The sequence below is a fragment of the Oncorhynchus keta genome, chromosome 19 (assembly GCF_023373465.1).
Source record: "Oncorhynchus keta strain PuntledgeMale-10-30-2019 chromosome 19, Oket_V2, whole genome shotgun sequence".
Classification (NCBI taxonomy): domain Eukaryota; kingdom Metazoa; phylum Chordata; class Actinopteri; order Salmoniformes; family Salmonidae; genus Oncorhynchus; species Oncorhynchus keta.
The window spans coordinates 30312357-30336334 of NC_068439.1; the positions used below are offsets into that span (position 1 = coordinate 30312357).

Here is a 23978-nt window from a genome sequence, read left to right on the forward strand (position 1 = left end):
ACATCACATTACTGTGTGTTCATTATTTCATCACTTTTTTTGTTATTGATCTCAGAATACGTGTCATTCTGCTCATGGTTGAGAAGAGAGAGTCAGGGGTTGGCTGGTTGTCACCTTTGACCCCAACCACACAGGTTGACTGTTCCATGCAGGAGTCAATAGAAACTGCTGGACCATCTGAAAAGACTACATTTGTCCAAAGCTTCTTGTAAACTATCATTAGCTTCAGTCTTTGACCTGAATCATTGAGTTACGGTTTAATGCCTTGTGCTCATTTTTAGAATAGCCTTGTATTAATGTAGATGTTTCTCTCTCGCCCTCTCTCTCTTTCCAGACGTTGGAAGCTGTGATGACCTTTAAGTACTCGGGGAGCAGGCAAGGTGGAGGGCTACTATCGGGACCTGTCCTTGGGAGTGCATGTTGAAGTAGAACCCTCTGTGTTCTTCACCAGAGTCAGCACACTACCAGCCACCAGGTAAACACTATCATTCATTTTACAAAAACCTTATTAACTATCACTTCTGGGGAGCGGCGAACAGAGAGCAATCATTAAGGTTATACTTTCCCTTCCTATGGATAAAGTGCATCGACAGACAGTCGACATCACTGTCCCAACCACTCCCAGCAAAAACACAACCACCGCACTACGTTGTCGCAACTTTGACACAACGTTGCAGTGTTTGCTAGGCTGTTACTTCTGTACCGTGAACTGGATGTTTCCGCTTCTCTTATCCTACTGTATCTTTCATTCCTACCCTCAACAGTCATCCGACTACCTCCTCGTACGGCCAGTCCTATTAGTAAGAGCACTGTGTTGTGTTCCACGGTTTCACTTTAACTGTGATGACGCAAAGTGTTTGTTGTGTTTTTCCATCTTGACTGGGTAAACACGTCGCACCAGATCCCCTCAGTCCCCACTTCCTGCTTCCTCTACCCAGCAGACCAGACCAGACTAGACCAGCGCTCTGCTCTGCTCAGTGACAATTATTGTCGCTGTAACAATGGGAAATCGGAAAGATGGCATTTCTACTGACAGGCCTAGGTGGAAACGGATGAATATTATCTCCCCTAGCTCTCGCTCCCTTTTTCTCTCTCCTCTCTCTTGCTCTGTCTCCTCTTTCTCTCCCTCCCCCTTGTCATCTCTCCGGCTCTGTGGAAAAAGCCAGGTTGCAGAAGCGAGGGAGAGAGGGAGGGAGACAGATCGTACTCCAGTAATCACCACTTGAGGTGAATCATTCGCTGTAATAATATCTGCAGTTTAACCAATCCATCTTTCTCTCTATCTTTCTGCTCTGGTGATAAATCTGTCTATTCTCTCCTCCGCCCTGCAGTCACTACCATCTTGTCACTCCCCCTTTGCCTCCCTCCCTCACTCATAGGTCTGCTTCTCCCTCGCTACCTCCCTCCTCCCCCCCAAACTATTTCTCCCCATCAGACACAGTAGATTTGTAGATTTTGCTCCTCCAATCTCGACGTGAGTCTCTCTGGATGTTTCTCAAGCGATGCTGCGTTGTCTCAGAAAGGAAAGGTAGTGACATTACCACAGAGAATATCCTCTGTATATCTGTTTACAGTATCCCAGCAGTACTGTCTCTCTCTGGCTTCGTATGACACAAGTTGCCGTTAATTGAGAGGTGATTCTCAGAGGAGATCCATAATTCACTGTGAAAGTAGGAAGGAGAGAGAGTAGAGGAGAGAGAGAGTGGAGGAGGGAGAGGAGAGAGAGGGAGAGTAGAGGAGAGAGAGGGAGAGGAGAGAGAGAGAGGGAGAGGAGAGAGAGGGAGAGTAGACGAGAGAGAGGGAGAGTAGACGAGAGAGAGGGAGAGTAGACGAGAGAGAGGGAGAGTAGAGAGAGGGAGAGGGAGAGTAGAGGAGGGATTGGGGAGGGGAGTGGAGAGAGGATGCATTTGGACACCAGGTGCCAGAAGAGTCAGTGTGGCTTTCTCTCTCTGACCCCATTTGACAAATTAGATCTGGGTATAAATGAATAAACGGTATCTTGAGTCCTTATTGTCCGTCGTTTTAGACAGGGCTTAGTTAGAGCTGCATACATTTGCCTTATCTTTATATGTAGATCTTTCCATATTGTCTACTGCAGTTTCCCAGTGTCTAAACCAGGGGTGTCAAAGTCAAATGGACGGAGGGCCAAATAAAAAATTTAGCTACAAGCCGAGGGCCGGACTGTTCGAATGTTCATTGAAAAATTTTTAAATGACGCATATAGTCTAGTGAACCTAATTGAACCTACTGAAAACCTAACAAATATATTCCAATATGATCAGATAAATAAAGCAATATTTTCTTATGGCTCTGTCAGTAATCTTTAATTTTCAACAGACACAAAAGACAAATTTCCTTTATATAAAAATCCCCATAACATGAACATTAAATGAAAGAAACCGGTATTCAAGGCACCATCAGTAGCCTATATTTTCTATTTTAGCAAAAGTGGGCTAAATTTACTTCAAAGAAAAAAACAATAATAGCAATTTTCTATCATCCACTCAACTGAAATATTTTTAAAATATAATTGGATTGAAATACAATAAAATAAAGTGCAAAAATCTATTAATCAAAAACAACACTTTGTTTAAGGAGAAGTAACATGCAGTGAAAACAAATATTAAACTTTAACTTTTAAACTTGAACTGAGTAAAAACTCTAAATATGTGATTGCACAGTAATGTTCACTTGTTTGAGGTTGAGGGTGATACTTGGTGGTGTCCCATCTTTTCCACAAGTTCATCAATGTTCGGGGTAAGGCTCTGAGCTGAGGAAATCCTCAGAATTGAGTGGAGGTGTTCAGCAGTAAGTCGACTTCTGTGTGATGTTTTGTTCAAGTTCATCAAAGAAAACAGTTGTTCACACAGGTATGTGCTGCCAAACATAGACAACGTTTGAGCAGCCTGGATGCGCAGCTGGGGCATTGTGTCGGGGGAGGAAACGGGCGAACTCCGCAGCACCCACTGCCGCATATTTTGCCCTCCAGTGCATCATTGCATTTGGAGGTCAATCAACTCCATTTGGAGGTTTGGTGGTGAGCTTTCCACGTCAACAGCAAATGGGTTACCGAGCAGTTCCAACCTGCTTTTTGTGCTTCAAAGTCAGCAAATCGGCGTCGAAAGTCAGCGGCAAGCATACCTATTTTATCAGCCAACTGTGCGCCTCGGGGAACGCACTGGTAGAGAGCTTCTCTTTCATGGTCTGGCAGCTGGGAAAGTGGCTCAAATTTTCTTTCCGCATCTGCGTCTCCCACAGAGTCAGTTTGGTTTTAAATGCCTTCACTGTACTGTACATATCAGAGATGACACGATCCCGACCCTGCAGCTGCAAGTTCATTGCATTCAGATGACTCGTAATGTCACACAGAAAAGCCATTTCACACAGAAACATTTCGTCTCGGAGTTGTGTTGTGTCTTTCCCTTTGCTGTCCAAGAACAGACAAATCTCCTCAATGGCTCGAAACATCTTTGAAGCACCTTTCCTGGCTTAGCCATCGCACCTCTGTGTGATAAGGCAATCACCATGCTCCGTTTCTAACTCCGTCAGAAATGCCTTGAACTGGCGGTGATTCAAATCAAATCAAATCAAATCAAATTTATTTATATAGCCCTTCGTACATCAGCTGATATCTCAAAGTGCTGTACAGAAACCCAGCCTAAAACCCAAACAGCAAACAATGCAGGTGTAAATGCACGGTGGCTAGGAAAAACTCCCTAGAAAGGCCAAAAACCTAGGAAGAAACCTAGAGAGGAACCGGGCTATGTGGGGTGGCCAGTCCTCTTCTGGCTGTGCCGGGGTAGAGATTATAACAGAACATGACCAAGATGTTCAAATGTTCATAAATGACCAGCATGGTCGAATAATAATAAGGCAGAACAGTTGAAACTGGAGCAGCAGCACAGTCAGGTGGACTGGGACAGCAAGGAGCCTTCATGTCAGGTAGTCCTGGGGCACGGTCCTAGGGCTCAGGTCAGTTGAAACTGGAGCAGGAGCATGGCCAGGTGGACTGGGGACAGCAAGGGTCCTCATGTCAGGTAGTCCTGGGACATGGTCCTAGGGCTCAGTCCTCCGAGAGAGAAAAGAAAGAGAGAAGGAGAGAATTAGAGAACGCACACTTAGATCTTCACACAGGACACCGAATAGGACAGGAGAAGTACTCCAGATATAACAAACTGACCCTAGCCCCGACACATAAACTACTGCAGCATAAATACTGGAGGCTGAGACAGGAGAGGGTCAGAGACACTGTGGCCCCATCCGATTCAAACCTTTGGCTCTGATAAAGTTAACTGTGCGCGTGATGATGCTCATTACCATGCTCCATTTTCAAGGCTTTACCGCACAACGCTTCCTGGTGTATGATACAATGATAAGCTGTCCAGCTCACCTGTCGCGTTTTCCTCTTGCATCTTTTCCCGTATCTTCGCCACCAGTCCGCTCCTGTGTCCACACATCGCAGGTGCTCCGTCGGTTGTCAAACCCACGAGTTTTTCCCAAGGCAGCTCGATCTCTTCTGCCAAAATAAAACTGGCCTTGACAGCAGCCTGGCCTTGTGATTTGGCTTTTTTGAACAGAGCCTGTCGAGATTTGAGGCCTCGTTTTAATTCCTCTGCCTTTTGTAGCCTTTGTTCCATGTCCATATTCTTGTTTTTGTCCGCGTGTTTCGTTTCATAATGTCGTCTCAGATTATACTCTTTCAGTACCGCCACACTTTCTCCACACAGAAGACACACAGGTTTTCCAGCTACCTCCGTGAACAAATACTCCGACTCCCACCTTGTTTGAAACCCCGGTTCTCAGTGTCCACCTTCCGTTTTGCCATTTTTGATGGGTATCTGAAAGTTAATTTTACTGTGATGCTGACAACTGCTGTGCCAATAAATATTGAAATGAAGCAGCCTACTGCTCGGTGCGTCACCGTTGCATTGTGGGGAAATGTAGTATTGGTGCGTGTAAAGATCTGGCGGGCTGCCGGCTTGCTGCGGTCTGCGGGCCGGTTCTGATAATAAATCAAGATCATCCCAGGGGCCGTAAAAACCTTCTCGCCGGGCCGGATGTAGCCCGCGGGCCTTGACTCTGACATATGTGGGTCTAAACTGTCTGGAATAATGCAGTTGAGAAGCAAGTGAACTCCTCTAATCAGCCATTGCTTTCTGTCTGTATTTTCGTCCGTCCTCTGTGGCTTCAAAGTGTGGACTTAAAGAGACCTTTGAAAAGGAATGTGAGATGAAACCTATTTTACTAGTTATATACTGCTGCTCTTACACTGTAGCACACTACTGCTGTGAGGGGGAAAGAGGGAGGGACTGTCTCTTTGTCGGTTTCTCTTTCTCTCTCTTAGCTTTCTCTCGCTCTATATTTCTCTGTCTCGCTCTATCGCTCTCATCTCTGGAGAACCTTTCTGTGGCTTGGTGTAGTGATTAGAGTGGGCCAGTGCAGCTCACTTCATTCCATTACAGTACATAAAAGCAGGTCTTTCACAGAAAAAAGCCCTTAAATAGGGGAGAGACTGAAACAGAAAAGGATGCTTGTTGGTCTCTCTCGCTCTCTCTCTCTCTCTGTCTCTATCTCTGTCTCTATCTCTGTCTCTGTGTCTCTCTGTCTCTCTCTCTGTCTCTCTCTGTCTCTCTCTCTGTCTCTCTCTGTCTCTCTCTCTCTGTCTCTCTGCCTCTCTCTCTGCCTCTCTCTGTCTCTCTCTCTCTCTGTGTCTTTGTCTCTCTCTCTCTCTGTCTCTCTCTCTGTCTCTCTCTCTGTCTCTCTCTGTGTCTCTGTCTCTCTCTGTCTCTGTCTCTCTCTGTGTTCTGTCTCTCTCTCTGTGTCTCTGTCTCTCTCCTCTCTCTCTCTCTCTGTCTCTCTCTGTCTCCTCGGTCTCTCTCTCTCTCTCTGTCTCTCTGTCTGTCTGTCTCTCTCTCTCTCTCTCTCTCTCTCTATCTCTCTGTCTCTCTCTCTCTCTCTCTCTCTCTCTCTGTCTCTCTCTGTCTCTCTCTCTCTCTCTCTGTCTCTCTCTGTCTCTCTCTCTCTTTGTCTCCTCTCTTGTCTCTCTCTCTCTGTGTCTCTGTCTCTCTCTCTCTCTGTCTCTCTCTGTCTCTCTCTGTCTCTCTCAATTCAATTCAAGGGCTTTATTGGCATGGGAAACTAGTGTTAACATTGCCAAAGCAAGTGAGGTAGATAATATATAAAAATGAAATAAACAATAAAAATGAACAGTAAACATTACACATACAGAAGTTTCAAAACAATAAACAACAAGACATTTCAAATGTCATTTTATATATACAGTGTTTTAACAATGTACAAATGCTTAAAGGACACAAGATAAAATAAATAAGCATAAATATAAATTGTATTTACAATGGTGTGTGTTTGTTCTTCACTGGTTGCCCTTTTCACGTGGCAACAGGTCACAAATATTGCTGTGATGGCACACTGTGGAATTTCACCCAGTAGATATGGGAGTTTATCAAAATTGGATTTGTTTTCGAATTCTTTGTGGATCTGTGTAATCTGAGGGAAATATGTCTCTCTAATATGGTCATACATTGGGCAGGAGGTTAGGAAGTGCAGCTCAGTTTCCACCTCTTTTGTGGGCAGGGAGCACATAGCCTGTCTTCTCTTGAGAGCCATGTCTGCCTACGGCAGCCTTCAATAGCAAGGCTATGCTCACTGAGTCTGTACATCTTCAAAGCTTTCCTTAATTTTTGGGTCAGTCACAGTGGTCAGGTATTCTGCCGCTGTGTACTCTCTGTGTAATAAATAGCATTGTAGTTTGCTCTGTTTTTTTGTTAATTCTTTCCAATGTGTTAAGTAATTATCTTTTGTTTTCTCATGATTTGGTTGGGTCTAATTGTGCTGTTGTCCTGGGGCTCTGTAGGGGTGTGTTTGTGTTTGTGAACAGAGCCCCAGGACCAGCTTGCTTAGGGGACTCTTCTCCAGGTTCATCTCTCTGTAGGTGATGGCTTTGTTATGGAAGGTTTGTGAATCGCTCCCTTTTAGGTGGTTGTAGAATTTTAACGGTCTTTTCTGGATTTGATAATTAGTGGGTATCGGCCTAATTCTGCTCTGCATGCATTATTTGGTGTTTTACGTTGTACACGGAGGATATTTTGCAGAATTCTGCGTGCAGAGTCTCAATTTGTGTTTGTCCCATTTTGTGAAGTCTTGGTTGGTGAGCGGACCCCAGACCTCACAACCATAAAGGGCAATGGGCTCTATGACTGATTCAAGTATTTTTAGCCAAATCCTAATTGGTATGTTGAAATGTATGTTTCTTTTGATGGCATAGAATGCCCTTCTTGCCTTGTCTCTCAGATCGTTTCACAGCTTTTGTGGAAGTTACCTGTGGCGCTGATGTTTAGGCCAAGGTATGTATAGTTTTTGTGTGCTCTAGGGCAACTCTCTCTCTCTCTCTCTCTCTCTCTCTCTCTCTCTCTCTCTCTCTCTCTCTCTCTCTCTCTCTCTCTCTCTCTCTCGTGTCTCTGTCTTGGTCTCTCTCTGTGTCTCTGTATCGGGCTCTCTCTCAATTAAATTCAATGGGCTTTATTGGTATGGGAACCATATGTTAACATTCTCTCTCTCTTTGTTACACCCACTTTTGCCCTCAGTACAGCCTCCATTCGTTGGGGCATGGACTCGACAAGGTGTCAAAGCGTTCCCACAGGGATGCCCTGCCCATGTTGACCCCAATGCTTCCCGCAGTTGTGTCAAGTTGGCTGGTAGTGGATCTATACTCCGAATAGCCCCTTCCATTTCCTCCCCACAGATGCTCACTGATTGAGATCTGGTGACTGGGCAGGGCCACTGCAGTAAGCTGAACTCACTGTGTCTGATATTTGTGGAACCATTCCTAGGCAATCCTAGCCTTGTGGCATGGGGCATTATCCTGCTGAAAAAATATATTTGCAGATGGATACACCTGATTAGCAATGATGTTCAGATACCTTATGGCATTCAAACGTTGCTCCACTTCTATTGAGGGGCTCAATGTTTGCCATGAAAACACGCCCCACACCATCACACCACCGCCACCAGCCTGCAATGTTGACACGCGGAATGATTAGATGCATGTACTCGTGGTTTTCCAAACCTTCGTCCTCCCATCAGCGTAAAACAGCTGGAACCAGGATACATCAGGACCTCCTCCCTTCATCTACACTGAGTGAAGTGGATTTAACAAGCAACATCAATAAGAGATCATAGCATTCACCTGGTCAGTCTATGTCATGGAAAGAGCAGGTGTTCCTAATGTTTTGTACACTGTGTGTGTGTGTGTGTGTGTGTGTGTGTGTGTGTGTGTGTGTGTGTGTGTGTGTGTGTGTGTGTGTGTGTGTGTGTGTGTGTGTGTGTGTGTGTGTGTGTGTGTGTGTGTGTGTGTGTGTGTGTGTGTGTGTTTTATACACTTAGGTTGGAGTCATTAAAACTCATTTTTCAACCACCACACATTTCTTGTTAACAAACTATAGTTTTGGCAATTAGGTTTGGACATCTTCTTTGTGCATGACACAAGTCATTTTTCCAGCAATTGTTTACAGACAGATTATTTCACTTATAATTCACTGTATCACAATTCCAGTGGGTCAGAAGTTTACATACGCTAAGTTGACTGTGCCTTTAATCAGCTTGGAAAATTCCAGAAAATTATGTCATGGCTTTCGATGCTTCTGACAGGGTAATTGACATCATTTGAGTCAATTGAGGTGTACCTGTGGATGTATTTCAAGGCCTACCTTCAAACTCAGTGCCTCTTTGCTTGACATCATGGGAAAATGAAAAAAATTAGCCAAGACCTCAGAAACAAATTGTATTCTGATTAATCCTTGGGAGCAATTTCCAAATTCCTGAAGGTACCACATTCATCTGTACAAACAATAGTACGCAAGTATAAACACCATGGGACCACAAAGCTGTCATACCGCTCAGGAAGGAGAAGCGCTCTGTCTCCTACAGATCAACGTACTTTGGTGGAAAAGGTGCAAATCAATTCCAGAACAACAGCAAAGGACCTTGTGAAGATGCTGGAGGAAACTGGTACAAAAGTATCTATATCCACAGTAAAACAAGTCCTATATCGACATAACCTGAAAGGCCACTCAGCAAGGAAGAAGCCACTGCTCCAAAACCGCCATAAAAAAGCCAGACTACGGTTTGCAACTGCACATGGGGACAAAGATCATACTTTTTGGAGAAATGTCCTCTGGTCTGTTGAAACAAAATGGAACTGTTTGGCCATAATGACCATCGTTATGTTTGGGGGAAAAGGGGAGGCTTGCAAGCCGAAGAACACCATTCCAACACTGAAGAACGGGGTGGCAGCATCATGTTGTGGGGGTGCTTTGCTGCAGGAGGGACTGGCGCACTTCACAAAATAGATGGTATCACAAGGAAGGAAAATGATGTGGATCAATCCTATGGAGAATTTGTGGGCAGAACTGAAAAAGTGTGTGCGAGCAAGGAGGCCTACAAACCGGGATTCAGTTACACCAGCTCTGTCAGGAGGAATGCCAAAATTCACCCAACTTATTGTGGGAAGCTTGTGGAAGGCTACCCGAAACATTTGACCCAAGTTAAACAATTTAAAGGCAATGCTACCAAATACTAATTGAGTGTATGTAAACTTCTGACCCACTGGGAATGTGATGAAATAAATAAAAGCTGAAGTAAATCTTTCACTCTTTTATTATTCTGACATTTCACATTCTTAAAATAAAGTGGTGACCCTAACTGACCTAAGACGGAGCATTTTTACTAGGATTAAATGTCAGGAATTGTGAAAAACTGAGTTTAAATGTATTTGGCTAAGGTTTATGTAAAGTTCTGACTTCAACTGTATGTGTTTATCACAGTACCAGGCAAAAGGTTGGACACACCAACTCATTCCAGGGTTTTTCTTTATTTTGACTATTTTCTACATTGTAAAATAATAGTGAAGACATCAAAACTATGAAATAACCATCGTCATATAGTAACCAAAAAAAGTGTCAAAATCAAAATATATTTAAGATTCTTCAAAGTAGCCACCCTTTGCCTTGATGACAGCTTTGCACATACTTGGAATTCTCTCAACCAATTTCACGATGGAATAGAATGGAATGCATTTCATTTAACATGTGTGCCTTGTTAAAAAGTTAATTTGTGGAATTTCTTTCCTTAAAGTGTTTGAGCCAATCAGTTGTGACAAGGTAGAGGTGGTATACAGAAGATAGCGCTTTTGGTAAAAGACCAAATCCATATTATGGCAAGAACAGCTCAAATAAGCAAAGAGAAATTACATTCCATCGTCCGGCTTCTTCAGCTATGGGATCATCTGAGACCAGCCACCCGGACCGCTGATGAAACTGAGGAGTATTTATGTCTGTAATAAAGCCTTTTTGTGGGGAAAAGTCATTCGGATTGGCTGGGCCTGTCTCCCAGTGGCTGGGCCTGTCTCCCCAGTGGCTGGGCCTGTCTCCCCAGTGGCTGGGCCTGTCTTCCAAGTTCTGTCGAGGCCCACCAATAGCTGCACCGCTGCACAATCATGTGAAATCCATAGATTAGGCCTGATGAATGTATTTAATTTGATTGATTTCCTTATATGAACTGTAACTCAGTAAAATCGTTGAACATGCTGCATGTTTTGCGTTGATATTTTTGTTCAGTGTGTATATGTAATACAGTCACATCTGAAATTGTTGGCACCCTTGATAATGATGAGCAGTAAATGTTCTAAAATAAATCAAAATACTGAGGTTAAAAAAAATGTAACAAGTAATAACCAAATGTCAAGACCTAACATCCCTCCTCATGTGTTCTCCAATCTCATAAAACATTTTAGAAAATGGCTCAGTGTCGTCAAGGGCAGGGTGCTGTTGTATTGAAAACAGGGGTGCCAATAACTTTGACCAATATCTTTTTTAGATTTTTGTTGTGTTACTTGTTGAACAAAATCTCTTTCTCTGAACGATTGTATTAGTATAAAGTTAGTTTAGTTCTTTTTTTTGCATGCAATATAGCTCAGTGTTTGGATTCATTTTATACAGTCTTTTTTGCTCATCTTTATAATGGGTGCCAATAATTATGACCTGATTATCTTTGTGCCTCCCTACCTACAGTGGGAAGAACAAGTATTTGATACACTGCCGATTTTGCAGGTTTTCCCACTTGCAAAGCATATAGAGGTCTGTCTTTTTTATCATACGTACATTCAACTGTGAGAGACGGAATCTAAAACAAAAATCCAGAAAATCACATTGTATGATTTATAAGTAATTCATTTGCATTTTATTGCATGACATAAGTATTTGATACATCAGTAAAGCAGAACTTAATATTTGGTACAGAAACCTTTGTTTGCAATTACAGAGATCGTACGCTTCCTGTAGTTCTTGACCAGGTTTGCACACACTACAGCAGTGATTTTGGCCCACTCCTCCAAACAGACCTTCTCCAGATCCTTCAGGTTTCGGGGCTATTGCTGGGCAATACAGACTTTCAGCTCCCTCCAAAGATGTTATATTGGGTTCAGGTCTGGAGACTGGCTAGGCCACTCCAGGACCTTGAGATGCTTCTACGGAGCCACTCCTTAGTTGCCCTGGCTGTGTGTTGTCATGCTGGAAGACCCAGCCACAACCCATCTTCAATGCTCTTACTGAGGGAAGGAGGTTGTTGGCCAAGGCCCCATCCATCCTCCCCTCAACACGGTGCAGTCATCCTGTCCCCTTTGCAGAAAAGCATCCCCAAAGAATGATGTTTCCACCTCCATGCTTCACGGGTGGGATGGTGTTCTTGGGGTTGTACTCATCCTTCTTCCTCCAAACACAGCGAGTAGAGTTTAGACAAAAAAGCTCTATTTTTGTCTCATCAGACCACATGACCTTCTCCCATTCCTCCTCTGCTTCATCCAGATGGTCATTGGCAAACTTCAGACGGGCCTGGACATGCGCTGGCTTGAGCAGGGGGACCTTGCGTGCACAGCAGGATTTTAATCCATGACGGCGTAGTATGTTAATAATGGTTTTCTTTGAGACTGTGGTCCCAGCTCTCTTCAGGTCATTGACCAGGTCCTGCCGTGTAGTTCTGGGCTGATCCCTCACCTCCCTCATCATCATTGATGCCACACGAGGTGAGATTTTGCATGGAGCCCCAGGCCGAGTGTGATTGACCGTCATCTTGAACTTCTTCCATTTTCAAATAATTGCGCCAACAGTTGTTGCCTTCTCACCAAGCTGCTTGCCTATTGTCCTGTAGCCCATCCCAGCCTTGTGCAGGTCTACAATTTTATTCCTGATGTCCTTACACAGCTCTCTGGTCTTGGCCATTGTGGAGAGGTTGGAGTCTGTTTGATTGAGTGTGTGGACAGGTGTCTTTTATACAGGTAACGAGTTCAAACAGGTGCAGTTAATACAGGTAATGAGTGAGAACAGGAGGGCTTCTTAAAGAAATACTAACAGGTCTGTGAGAGCCGGAATTCTTACTGGTTGGTAGGTGACCAAATACTTATGTCATGCAATAAAATGCAAATTAATTACTTAAAAATACAATGTGATTTTCTGATTTTTGTTTTAGATTCCGTCTCCCACAGTTGAAGTGCACCTATGATAACAATTACAGACCTCTACATGCTTTGTAAGTAGGAGAACCTGCAAAATCGGCAGTGTATCAAATCCTTGTTCTCCCCACTGTATGTGTGAAATAGTCAATGATCCATTCATGGTAGAAACCTGTTGGAACCGTACCGGGGTACTGCATACAGCAGCTGGGCTCTGTTTTCTGACATAATGTTCCATACTGTCAGACACACACGAGCACAAACACACACACAGATGTTCCATGTTACCAGGACATGATTCAGTCTCCAGTCTAAACCTGTTGTTAGTAGCCCAGCCTCCTATGTGCTCTGTTCCCCACAGGCTCACACACACACACACACACACACACACACACACACACACACACACACACACACACACACACACACACACACACACACACACACACACACACACACACACACACACACACACACACACACACACACACACACACACACACACACACACACACACACACACACTTAAAAATAGCAACACATTGGCAGCACTCTAAATCCAACCAGCCGAAAACCTAATTAAGCATATTTATTTGACGTGGCAGTGTATAGAGGGCTGAGGGCGTGTTGTCACATATTGTGCCAGAGGAGCCGCTGTGGAATCAGCACATATTGATCGTGGATCCTGAGGATTGACCAGCCATTGAGCTGCTTCTCCTCTTCTCCTCCTCTTTCTATCCTGTGGTGATGGCAGCCATTTTGACCACTACCACACCTCAAAGTCAGACACCAGCCTACACAGTACTAGGCTAGCTAAGCCACCTGTGTGTTGCTGTTTCAGATGAGACTCTCTGAATAACAATAAGCTTGCTGTAGGAGTGACAGAAGTGGTCTCATCCATAGTCTCAGGGTTTGCAGGCTGTGGATTTGTTTGGGAGACAGCCAGTCAGATGATTTGCATGTCCATCTGTTTAAAAGCTCATTTGGCTGTCAGTGGCGCTCTAAGAAGTGATGAGCTACCGTGGACAGCCAGGTTTGGTGAATGGGTTGCCAAGTTTGGTAAGTTATTCTTCTCCGACGGGATGGGGAGGCCTCTCCACCAATCATTAACGGTGAATGGCTGATCGCACGGCTCATTCGTCAGCGTGACATAGCGCTGTCCAGAAATGGGAGACATTCATTATCTGGTGGTGTTTGTTGGAGGGTGGAGGGTGTTTGCGTGAACACACGTTACATAACGAAAACACATTAAGGAGCCCTGTCCATGCATGTCCTGTCCTAACATCACAACATCAAAGGTATTAGTCCTTTCATCGGGCCAGTTTCCTAGCTTTTCTAGGTGTATTGCTCCACTCCTCTCCAGCCTGTCTCTGTCTGTCTGTTTCTCCTCTCCAGCCTGTCTCTGTCTGTCTGTTTCTCCTCTCAGCCTGTCTCTGTCTGTTTCTCCTCTCCAGCCTGTCTCTGTCTGTTTCTCCTCTCCAGCCTGTCTCTGTCTGTCTGTTTCTCCTCTCCAGCCTGTCTTTCTCTGTCTGTGTCTCCTCTCCAGCCTGTCTTTCTCTGTCTGTTTCTCCTCTCCAGCCTGTCTCTGTCTGTCTGTTTCTCCTCTCCAGCCTGTCTTTCTCTGTCTGTTTCTCCTCTCCAGCCTGTCTCGATCTGTTTCTCCTTTCCAGCCTGTCTCTGTCTGTCTGTTTCTCCTCTCCAGCCTGTCTTTCTCTGTCTGTTTCTCCTCTCCAGCCTGTCTTTCTCTGTCTGTGTCTCCTCTCCAGCCTGTCTTTCTCTGTCTGTTTCTCCTCTCCAGCCTGTCTCTCTGTTTCTTTTCTCCAGCCTGTCTCTCTGTCTGTTTCCTCTCCAGCCTGTCTTTCTCTGTCTGTTTCTCCTCTCCAGCCTGTCTTTCTCTGTCTGTTTCTTTTCCAGCCTGTCTCTCTCTGTCTGTTTCTCCTCTCCAGCCTGTCTTTCTCTGTCTGTTTCTCCTCTCCAGCCTGTCTCTCTCTGTCTGTTTCTCCTCTCTAGCCTGTCTCTCTCTGTCTGTTTCTCCTCTCTAGCCTGTCTCTCTCTGTCTGTTTCTCCTCTCTAGCCTGTCTCGATCGGTTTCTCCTCTCCAGCCTGTCTGTCTGTTTCTCCTCTCCAGCCTGTCTCTGTCATTCTCTTTTTCTTATTTTTACACACACAGTTAAAGACATCATTCCTTGGAAAAATAAATAGTTTTAAGAATTGTCCTCTATTTTCTGTGAAATTAGATGTGTACACTGAGTGTACAAAACATTTAGAACACCGTCCTAATATTGAGTTGTATTCCCCTGTTTTGCCCTCAGAACAGCTGCAATTCTTTGGGGCATGGAGTCTACAAGGTGTTGCAAGCATTCCACGGAGAAGCTGGTCCATGTTGACTCCAATGCTTCCCACAGTTGTGTCAAGTTGGCTGGATGTCCTTTGGGCGGTGGACTATTCTTGATACACACGGGAAACTGTTGAGGTTAAAAAAACAGCAGCGTTGCTATTCTTGACACACTCAAACCCGGTGTGCCTGGCACCAAATAGCATACCACTTTCAAAGGCACTTAACTGTTTGTCCGGCCTATTCACCCTCACAATCCAGGTCTCTATTGTCTCAAGGCTTTTTTTTAAACTGGTCTTCTTCTGAAGTGGATTTAACAGGAGACATTAATAAGGAATCCTTAGCTTTCACCTGGACTCACCTGGTCAGTCTGTCTTGGAAAAAGCATGTTTGTACACTCAGTGTATGTACTGTAGTCCACTGTGCAGACGGAGTTACTCAAAATGCAACTGATCTCAAAAATCTATTCTATCACCCATGTACTGTTGGCAAGGTGCAGGAAGACTGCTGGCTCACCTACTTTCCAGACCACAAGCCTGCAAAGGACCGCTTTACCCTCGGCTGTCCCCTTTAACTGCTTCCCTCCCTCCTCTTAGAGAGAGACACCATGTCCTCAGCCCTTCCACTCTACTTTTGTCCTCCTCTTAGAGAGAGACACCATGTCCTCAGCCCTTCCACTCTACTTTGTCATCCTTTTAGAGAGAGAGACACCATGTCCTCAGCCCTTCCACTCTACTTTTGTCCTCCTCTTATAGAGAGACACCATGTCCCTCATTCCTTCCACTCTGCTTTTGTCCTCCTCTTAGAGAGAGAGAGACACCATGTCCTCAGCCCTTCCACTCTACTTTTGTCCTCCTCTTAAATCCCAGGTTAATGGAGATTTCATCAGAGTTTGTCCCGGCCCCCTAATAAAGTGTCAGAGTAATTAAAATACCATATTTCTAGCAGGAGCGTCCATGCATCTCCAACTGTCTCTTTGTCTCTGCTGGAGGACATGATTAACCCAGTGGACGGTTGTACCAAAAGAGAGAGGGGGGGGAGACAACTGATTTATCCTCCCCACAGTTTAGCTGGACCATCAATCAGGAAGCACCGACACATCATCTTAGCCAATCAGGAGAGAGCGACACACTGTAGAACAGGGCTGTTAAAACGCTCACCGCACCAGTAGCTTAATAGGGAAAACCATCAGAAAGTCATCTGAGCAAAGTGTATAATGTTGCAACGTCCACATCGCAGACGTTGGCTCTGTAGGCGGCGTAGACATGTTTTAAAAAGGGAACCTTTTCAACAAGTATCCAGCCGGAGACTGACTGATATCCTCGGAGTTGCTAAGGGAACACTGAACTAACCTTTACATTTTTACTTTACACATCTTCGGTATATCAGTCAATTATGAATCAACTTAATATCAATTCAACAGTGTATTCTAGTGTTCTGTGTCTGTGTACAGTAGCTACTGTACTGGCTTGTGTGTTTGTGTTCTGTTTCTCATTCCAATTTGAAGAGAGTCGGCATGACACTCGTTCAAAGTTACACGCTGCATGTTGTATTACTTCAGAGTTAAAAACGTTTCTCTCTCCCTCAGTACCCATCGTTTGTGTGTGTGTGTGTGTGTGTGTGTGTGTGTGTGTGTGTGTGTGGGTGGGTGGGTGGGTGGGTGGGTGGGTGTGGGTGGGTGGGTGGGTGGGTGGGTGGGTGGGTGGGTGGTTCTAACCCGGTTCTATCTTTCTCCCCAGAACCCGTCAGTGCCTCCTGCTGCTGGACGTGTTCAACAGAACATGAGCTGATGGTCAGCGCCAACAACAACCAGGACCTGGTGCTGCACCCCTCAGAGTGTCAGAGGTATGTGACCTTTAACCTGCCCATTCACAGGGAGCCAGTGGATAACAGTCCATTCCATGTATTAAATGTATACACATTGTGGGCCAGGTTTCTGGTTTGAACATGAGCACGTAAATGAATGAACGTATATGAACACAAACTCAAATCAACCAGTCAGAGTCATATGAGTGAACGATATACACTGAGTGTCCAAACCATTAGGAATGCGTGCTCTTTGACTAGGTGAATCCAGGTGAAACCTATGATCCCTTATTGATGTCCCATATTGATGAGACATAGATTGTGTATGTGTGCCATTCAGAGGGTGAATGGGCAAGACAAAATATTTATGTGGCTTTTGTACGGGGTGTGGTAGTAGGTGCCAGGCACACCGGTTTGTGTCAAGAACTGCAACGCTGCTGGGTTTTTCACACTCAACAGTTTCCCGTGTGTATCAAGAATGGTTCACCACCCAAAGGACATCCAGCCAACTTGACACAATTGTGGGAAGCATTGGAGTCAACATGGGGCTGCAACCCTGTGGAATGGTTTCTGCACCCTGTGGAGTCCATGGCCTGGCGAATTGAGGCTGTTCTGGGGGCAAAGGGAGGGGGGTGCAACTGAATATTAGGATATTAGTGTTCTGAATGTTTTGTACACTGTGTATACTGTGACCAAGCCCATGTTCTGTGTGTGTATCATGTGACATATATAGCCTACAGTGTGTGTTCTGTCTTCAGGTGCTTTAAACAGCGTTCTAATAGCCGTAGTTGGGTTAATGAGACTGTAATGGCTAAGTATGGATTCGTGCCAACGGGTCAACGCTGTCTTGTTGACCTAACCATGGAAGTTAGGTCCATTATTGACATCCCGCTCTGGGGTGTTTTACTGGGGTCAATAACGACAGCCTCTGGAGCCGCCCTTTAAAGGGGGAGTACACCCAAATGTTCAAAATGATATTGGTTTCCTTACCCTGTAAGTCTATTGACAAGGTGAACTAACCAAATCACGGACTGCTGTCTTAATTTGGCCATAGGCTGCTTACAGAGTAAAGAAACCAATTAATCATTTTGTGATTTGGGTGAACTATGCCTTTAAAATCCTCCTTTACTTGATAACCTAAACTGTCTAAATATGTCTATGGAGCTGCTCATGTCACTGGAGTTTAGTATGAGACAAGAGATTAATGTGACTTTGAACACTAAGTGGGGGCTCAATCAGTAGCCAGCTGTATCTCTCAACACACATTCCTTCTGCATTGATGAAGACATGTCGGACATTTGTTTACATTGAGAGCTGCTGTACGTCTTGACATGGGATTATTCTGACACTGTTGCTTCTCTCCCTTTCTCTTCCCCCTCTCCATCTCTGAACCTCTCTCTCTGCCTCCGTTTCCTCTCCTCTCTTCCCCCTCTCTGCCTCTGTTCCTCTCCTCTCTTCCCCCTCTCCATCTCTGAACCTCTCTCTCTGCCTCCGTTCCTCTCCTCTCTTCCCCTCTCTCTGCCTCTGTTCCCCTCTCTTCCCCCTCTCCATCTCTGAACCTCTCTCTCTGCCTCCGTTCCTCTCCATCTCTCTCTTCCCTCTCCATCTCTGAACCTCTCTCTCTGCCTCCGTTCCTCTCCTCTCTTCCCTCTCTCTGCCTCTGTTCCTCTCCTCTCTTCCCCCTCTCCATCTCTGAACCTCTCTCTCTGCCTCCGTTCCTCTCCTCTCTTCCCCCTCTCCATCTCTGAACCTCTCTCTCTGCCTCCGTTCCTCTCCTCTCTTCCCCTCTCCATCTTCCTCTCTCTCTGCCTCCGTTCCTCTCCTCTCTTCCCCTCTCCATCTCTGAACCTCTCTCTCTGCCTCCGTTCCTCTCCTCTCTTCCCCCTCTCCATCTCTGAACCTCTCTCTCTGCCTCCGTTCCTCTCCTCTCTTCCCCCTCTCCATCTCTGAACCTCTCTCTCTGCCTCCCGTTCCCTCTCCTCTCTTCCCCCTCTCCATCTCTGAACCTCTCTCTGCCTCCGTTCCTCTCCTCTCTTCCCCCTCTCCATCTCTGAACCTCTCTCTCTGCCTCCCGTTCCTCTCCTCTCTGCCTCCGTTCCTCTCCTCTCTGCCTCTTCCTCTCTCTGCCTCCGTTCCTCTCCTCTCTGCCTCCGTTCCTCTCCTCTCTTCCCCCTCTCCATCTCTGAACCTCTCTCTGCCTCCGTTCCTCTCCTCTTCCCCCTCTCCATCTCTGAACCTCTCTCTCTGTCTCAAGTTTCCTCTCTCTCTTCCCCTCTCCATCTCTGAACCTCTCTCTCTGCCTCCGTTCCTCTCCTCTCTTCCCCCTCTCCATCTCTGAACCTCTCTCTCTGCCTCCGTTCCTCTCCTCTCTTCCCTCTCCATCTCCCTCTCTCTGCCTCTGTTCCTCTCCCTCTTCCCCTCTCCATCTCTGAACCTCTCTCTGCTCCGTTCCTCTCCTCTGCCTCCGTTCCTCTCTCTCTTCCCCTCTCTCTGCCTCCGTTCCTCTCCTCTCTTCCCCCTCCATCTCTGAACCTCTCTCTCTGCCTCCGTTCCTCTCCTCTCTTCTCCATCTCTCTCTCTTTCTGCCTCCGTTCCTCTCCTCTCTTCCCCCTCTCCATCTCTGAACCTCTCTCTCTGCCTCCGTTCCTCTCCTCTCTTCCCCTCTCCATCTCTGGACCTCTCTTTCTGCCTCCCGTTCCTCTCCTCTCTTCCCCCTCTCCATCTCTGAACCTCTCTTTCTGCCTCCGTTCCTCTCCTCTCTTCCCCCTCTCCATCTCTGAACCTCTCTCTGCCTCGTTCCTCTCCTCTCTTCCCCTCTCCATCTCTGAACCCCTCTCTTTCTGCCTCCGTTCCTCTCCTCTCTTCCCCCTCTCCATCTCTGAACCTCTTTTCTGCTCTCTTCTTCCCCTCTCCATCTCTGAACCTCTCTCTGCCTCCAGTTTCCTCTCCTCTCTTCCCCTCTCCATCTCTGAACCTCTCTCTGCCTCCGTTCCTCTCCTCTCTTCCCCCTCTCCATCTCTGAACCTCTCTCTCTGCCTCCTTCCTCTCCTCTCTTCCCTCCTCTCTCTGCCTCTTCCTCTCCTCTCTTCCCCCTCTCCATCTCTGACCTCTCTCTCTGCCTCCGTTCCTCTCCTCTCTTCCCCCTCTCATCTCTGAACCTCTCTCTCTGCCTCAAGTTCCTCTCCTCTCTTCCCCCTCTCCATCTCTGAACCTCTCTCTGCCTCCGTTCCTCTCCTCTCTTCCCCTCTCCATCTCTGAACCTCTCTCTGCCTCCGTTCCTCTCTCTCTGCCTCCGTTCCTCTCCTCTCTGCCTCCGTTCCTCTCCTCTCTGCCTCCGTTCTCCCTCTCTGCCTCCGTTCCTCTCCTCTTCCCCCTCTCCATCTCTGAACCTCTCTGCCTCCGTTCCTCTCCTCTCTTCCCCCTCTCCATCTCTGAACCTCTCTCTCTGTCTCCGTTCCTCTCCTCTCTTCCCCTCTCCATCTCTGAACCTCTCTCTCTGCCTCCGTTTTCCTCTCCTCTCTTCCCCCCTCTCCATCTCTGAACCTCTCTCTCTGCCTCCGTTCCTCTCCTCTCCTCTCTTCCCCTCTCTCTGCCTCTGTTCCTCTCCTCTCTTCCCCCTCTCCATCTCTGAACCTCTCTCTCTGCCTCCGTTCCTCTCCTCTCTCTGCCTCCGTTCCTCTCCTCTCTTCCCCCTCTCTCTGCCTCCGTTCCTCTCCTCTCTTCCCCTCTCCATCTCTGAACCTCTCTCTGCCTCCGTTCCTCTCCTCTCTTCTCCATCTCTGAACCTCTGCCTCCGTTCCTCTCCTCTCTTCCCCCTCTCCATCTCTGAACCTCTCTCTCTGCCTCCGTTCCTCTCCTCTCTTCCCCCTCTCCATCTCTGAGACCTCTCTTTCTGCCTCCGTTCCTCTCCTCTCTTCCCCCTCTCCATCTCTGAACCTCTCTTTCTGCCTCCATTTCCTCTCCTCTCTTCCCCCTCTCCATCTCTGAACCTCTCTCTCTGCCTCCGTTTCTCTCCTCTCTTTCCCCTCTCCATCTCTGAACCTCTCTTCTGCCTCCGTTCCTCTCCTCTCTTCCCCCTCTCCATCTCTGGACCTCTTTCTGCCTCCGTTCCTCTCCTCTCTTCCCCTCTCCATCTCTGAACCTCTCTCTCTGCCTCCGTTCCTCTCCTCTCTTCCCCCTCTCCATCTCTGAACCTCTCTCTCTGCCTCCGTTCCTCTCCTCTCTTCCCCCTCTCCATCTCTGAACCTCTCTCTCTGCCTCCGTTCCTCTCCTCTCTTCCCCTCTCTCTGCCTCTTTTTCCTCTTCTCTGCCTCTCTTCCCCCTCTCCATCTCTGAACCTTCTCTCTGCCTCCGTTCCTCTCCTCTCTTCCCCCTCTCCATCTCTGAACCTCTCTCTCTGCCTCCGTTCCTCTCCTCTCTTCCCCCTCTCCATCTCTGAACCTCTCTCTCTGCCTCCGTTCCTCTCCTCTCTTCCCCTCTCCATCTCTGAACCTCTCTCTCTGCCTCCGTTCCTCTCCTCTCTTCCCCTCTCCATCTCTGAACCTCTCTCTCTGCCTCCGTTCCTCTCCTCTCTTCCCCTCTCCATCTCTGAACCTCTCTCTCTGCCTCCGTTCCTCTCCTCTCTTTCCCCTCTCCATCTCTGAACCTCTCTCTGCGGCCTCCGTTCCTCTCCTCTCTTCCCCTCTCCATCTCTCCTCTCTCTCTGCCTCCGTTCCTCTCCTCTCTTCCCCCTCTCCATCTCTGAACCTCTCTCTCTGCCTCCGTTCCTCTCCTCTCTTCCCCTCTCCATCTCTGAACCTCTCTCTCTGCCTCCGTTCCTCTCCTCTCTTCCCCTCTCCATCTCTGAACCTCTCTCTCTGCCTCTGTTCCTCTCCTTTCTTCCCCCTCTCCATCTCTGAACTCTCTCTGCCTCCGTTCCTCTCCTCTCCTCCCCTCTCTCTCTGCCTCCGTTCCTCTCCTCTCTTCCCCCTCCATCTCTGAACCTCTCTCTCTGCCTCCCCTCTCCTCTCTTCCCCTCTCTCTGCCTCCGTTCCTCTCCTCTCTCTTCCCCCTCTCCATCCTCTGAACCTCTCTCTCTGCCTCACGTTCCTCTCCTCTCTTCCCCTCTCCATCTCTGAACCTCTCTCTCTGCCTCCGTTCCTCTCCTCTCTTCCCCCTCTCTCTGCCTCCGTTCCTCTCTCTCTTCCCCCTCTCCATCTCTGAACCTCTCTCTCTGCCTCCGTTCCTCTCCTCTCTTCCCCCTCTCCATCTCTGAACCTCTCTTCTGCCTCCGTTCCTCTCCCTCTCTTCCCCCTCTCCATCTCTGAACCTCTCTTTCTGCCTCCGTTCCTCTCCTCTCTTCCCCCTCTCCATCTCTGAACCTCTCTCTCTGCCTCCGTTCCTCTCCTCTCTTTCCCCTCTCCATCTCTGAACCTCTCTTTCTGCCTCCGTTCCTCTCCTCTCTTCCCCCTCTCCATCTCTGAACCTCTCTTTCTGCCTCCGCCTCTCCTCTCTTCCCTCTCCATCTCTGAACCTCTCTCTGCCTCTTCCTCTCCTCTCTTCCCCTCTCCATCTCTGAACCTCTCTCTCTGCCTCCGTTCCTCTCCTCTCTTCCCCTCTCCATCTCTGAACCTCTCTCTCTGCCTCCGTTCCTCTCCTCTCTTCCCCCTCTCCATCTCTGAACCTCTCTTTCTGCCTCCGTTCCTCTCCTCTCTTCCCCCTCTCCATCTCTGAACCTCTCTTTCTGCCTCCGTTCCTCTCCTCTCTTCCCCCTCTCCATCTCTGAACCTCTCTTTCTGCCTCTGTTCCTCTCCTCTCTTCCCCTCTCCATCTCTGAACCTTTCTTTCTGCCTCTGTTCCTCTCCTCTCTTCCCCTCTCCATCTCTGAACCTCTCTCTCTGCCTCCGTTCCTCTTCTCTCTTCCCCTCTCCATCTCTGAACCTCTCTCACTGCCTCAGTTCCTCTCCTCTCTTCCCCCTCTCCATCTCTGAACCTCTCTCTCTGCCTCCGTTCCTCTCCTCTCTTCCCCCTCTCCATCTCTGAACCTCTCTCTCTGCCTCCGTTCCTCTCCTCTCTTCCCCTCTCTCTGCCTCCGTTCCGCTCCTCTCTTCCCCTCTCCATCTCTGAACCTCTCTCTCTGCCTCCGTTCCTCTCCATCTCTGAACCTCTCTCACTGCCTCCGTTCCTCTCCATCTCTGAACCTCTCTCACTGCCTCAGTACCTCTCCTCTCTTCCCCTCTCCATCTCTGAACCTCTCTCACTGCCTCAGTTTCTCTCCTCTCTTCCCCCTCTCCATCTCTGAACCTCTCTCTGCCTCCGTTCCTCTCCTCTCTTCCCCCTCTCCATCTCTGAACCTCTCTCTCTGCCTCCGTTCCTCTCCTCTCTTCCCCTCTCTCTGCCTCCGTTCCGCTCCTCTCTTCCCCTCTCCATCTCTGAACCTCTCTCTCTGCCTCCGTTCCTCTCCATCTCTGAACCTCTCTCACTGCCTCCGTTCCTCTCCATCTCTGAACCTCTCTCACTGCCTCCGTTCCTCTCCTCTCTTCCCCTCTCTCTGCCTCTGTTCCTCTCCTCTCTTCCCCTCTCCATCTCTGAACCTCTCTCTCTGCCTCCGTTCCTCTCCTCTCTTCCCCTCTCTCTGCCTCCGTTCCTCTCCTCTCTTCCCCCTCTCCATCTCTGAACCTCTCTCTCTGCCTCCGTTCCTCTCCTCTCTTCCCCCTCTCCATCTCTGAACCTCTCTCCTCTTCCTCTCATCTTTCCTCTCCTCTCTTCCCCTCTCTCCATCTCTGAACCTCTCTCTCTCTGCCTCCGTTCCTCTCCTCTCTTCCCCCTCTCCATCTGCCTCTCTGTTCCTCTCCTCTCTTCCCCCTCTCCATCTCTGAACCTCTCTCTCTGCCTCCGTTCCTCTCCTCTCTTCCCCTCTCCATCTCTGAACCTCTCTCTCTGCCTCCCCTTCCATCTCCCTCTCTCTGCCTCCCCTCTCCATCTCTGAACCTCTCTCTCTGCCTCCGTTCCTCTCCTCTCTTCCCCCTCTCCATCTCTGAACCTCTCTCTCTGCCTCCGTTCCTCTCCTCTCTTCCCCTCTCCATCTCTGAACCTCTCTCTGCCTCCGTTCCTCTCCTCTCTTCCCCTCTCCATCTCTGAACCTCTCTCTCTGCCTCCGTTCCTCTCCTCTCTTCCCCTCTCCATCTCTGAACCTCTCTCTCTCTGCCTCCCGTTCCTCTCCTCTTTTCCCCTCTCCATCTCTGAACCTCTCTCTGGCCTCTCGTTCCTCCTCCTCTCTTCCCCCTCTCCATCTCTGAACCTCTCTCTCTGCCTCCGTTCCTCTCCTCTCTTCCC

The 23978-nt window shown here is 47.8% G+C and overlaps 1 pseudogene; it reads left to right on the forward strand.

Annotated features, from left to right (window-relative positions):
- The window catches only part of LOC118377046 (trafficking protein particle complex subunit 9-like), a 459082-nt pseudogene that overhangs the window by 301353 nt on the left and 133751 nt on the right, over positions 1-23978 (forward strand).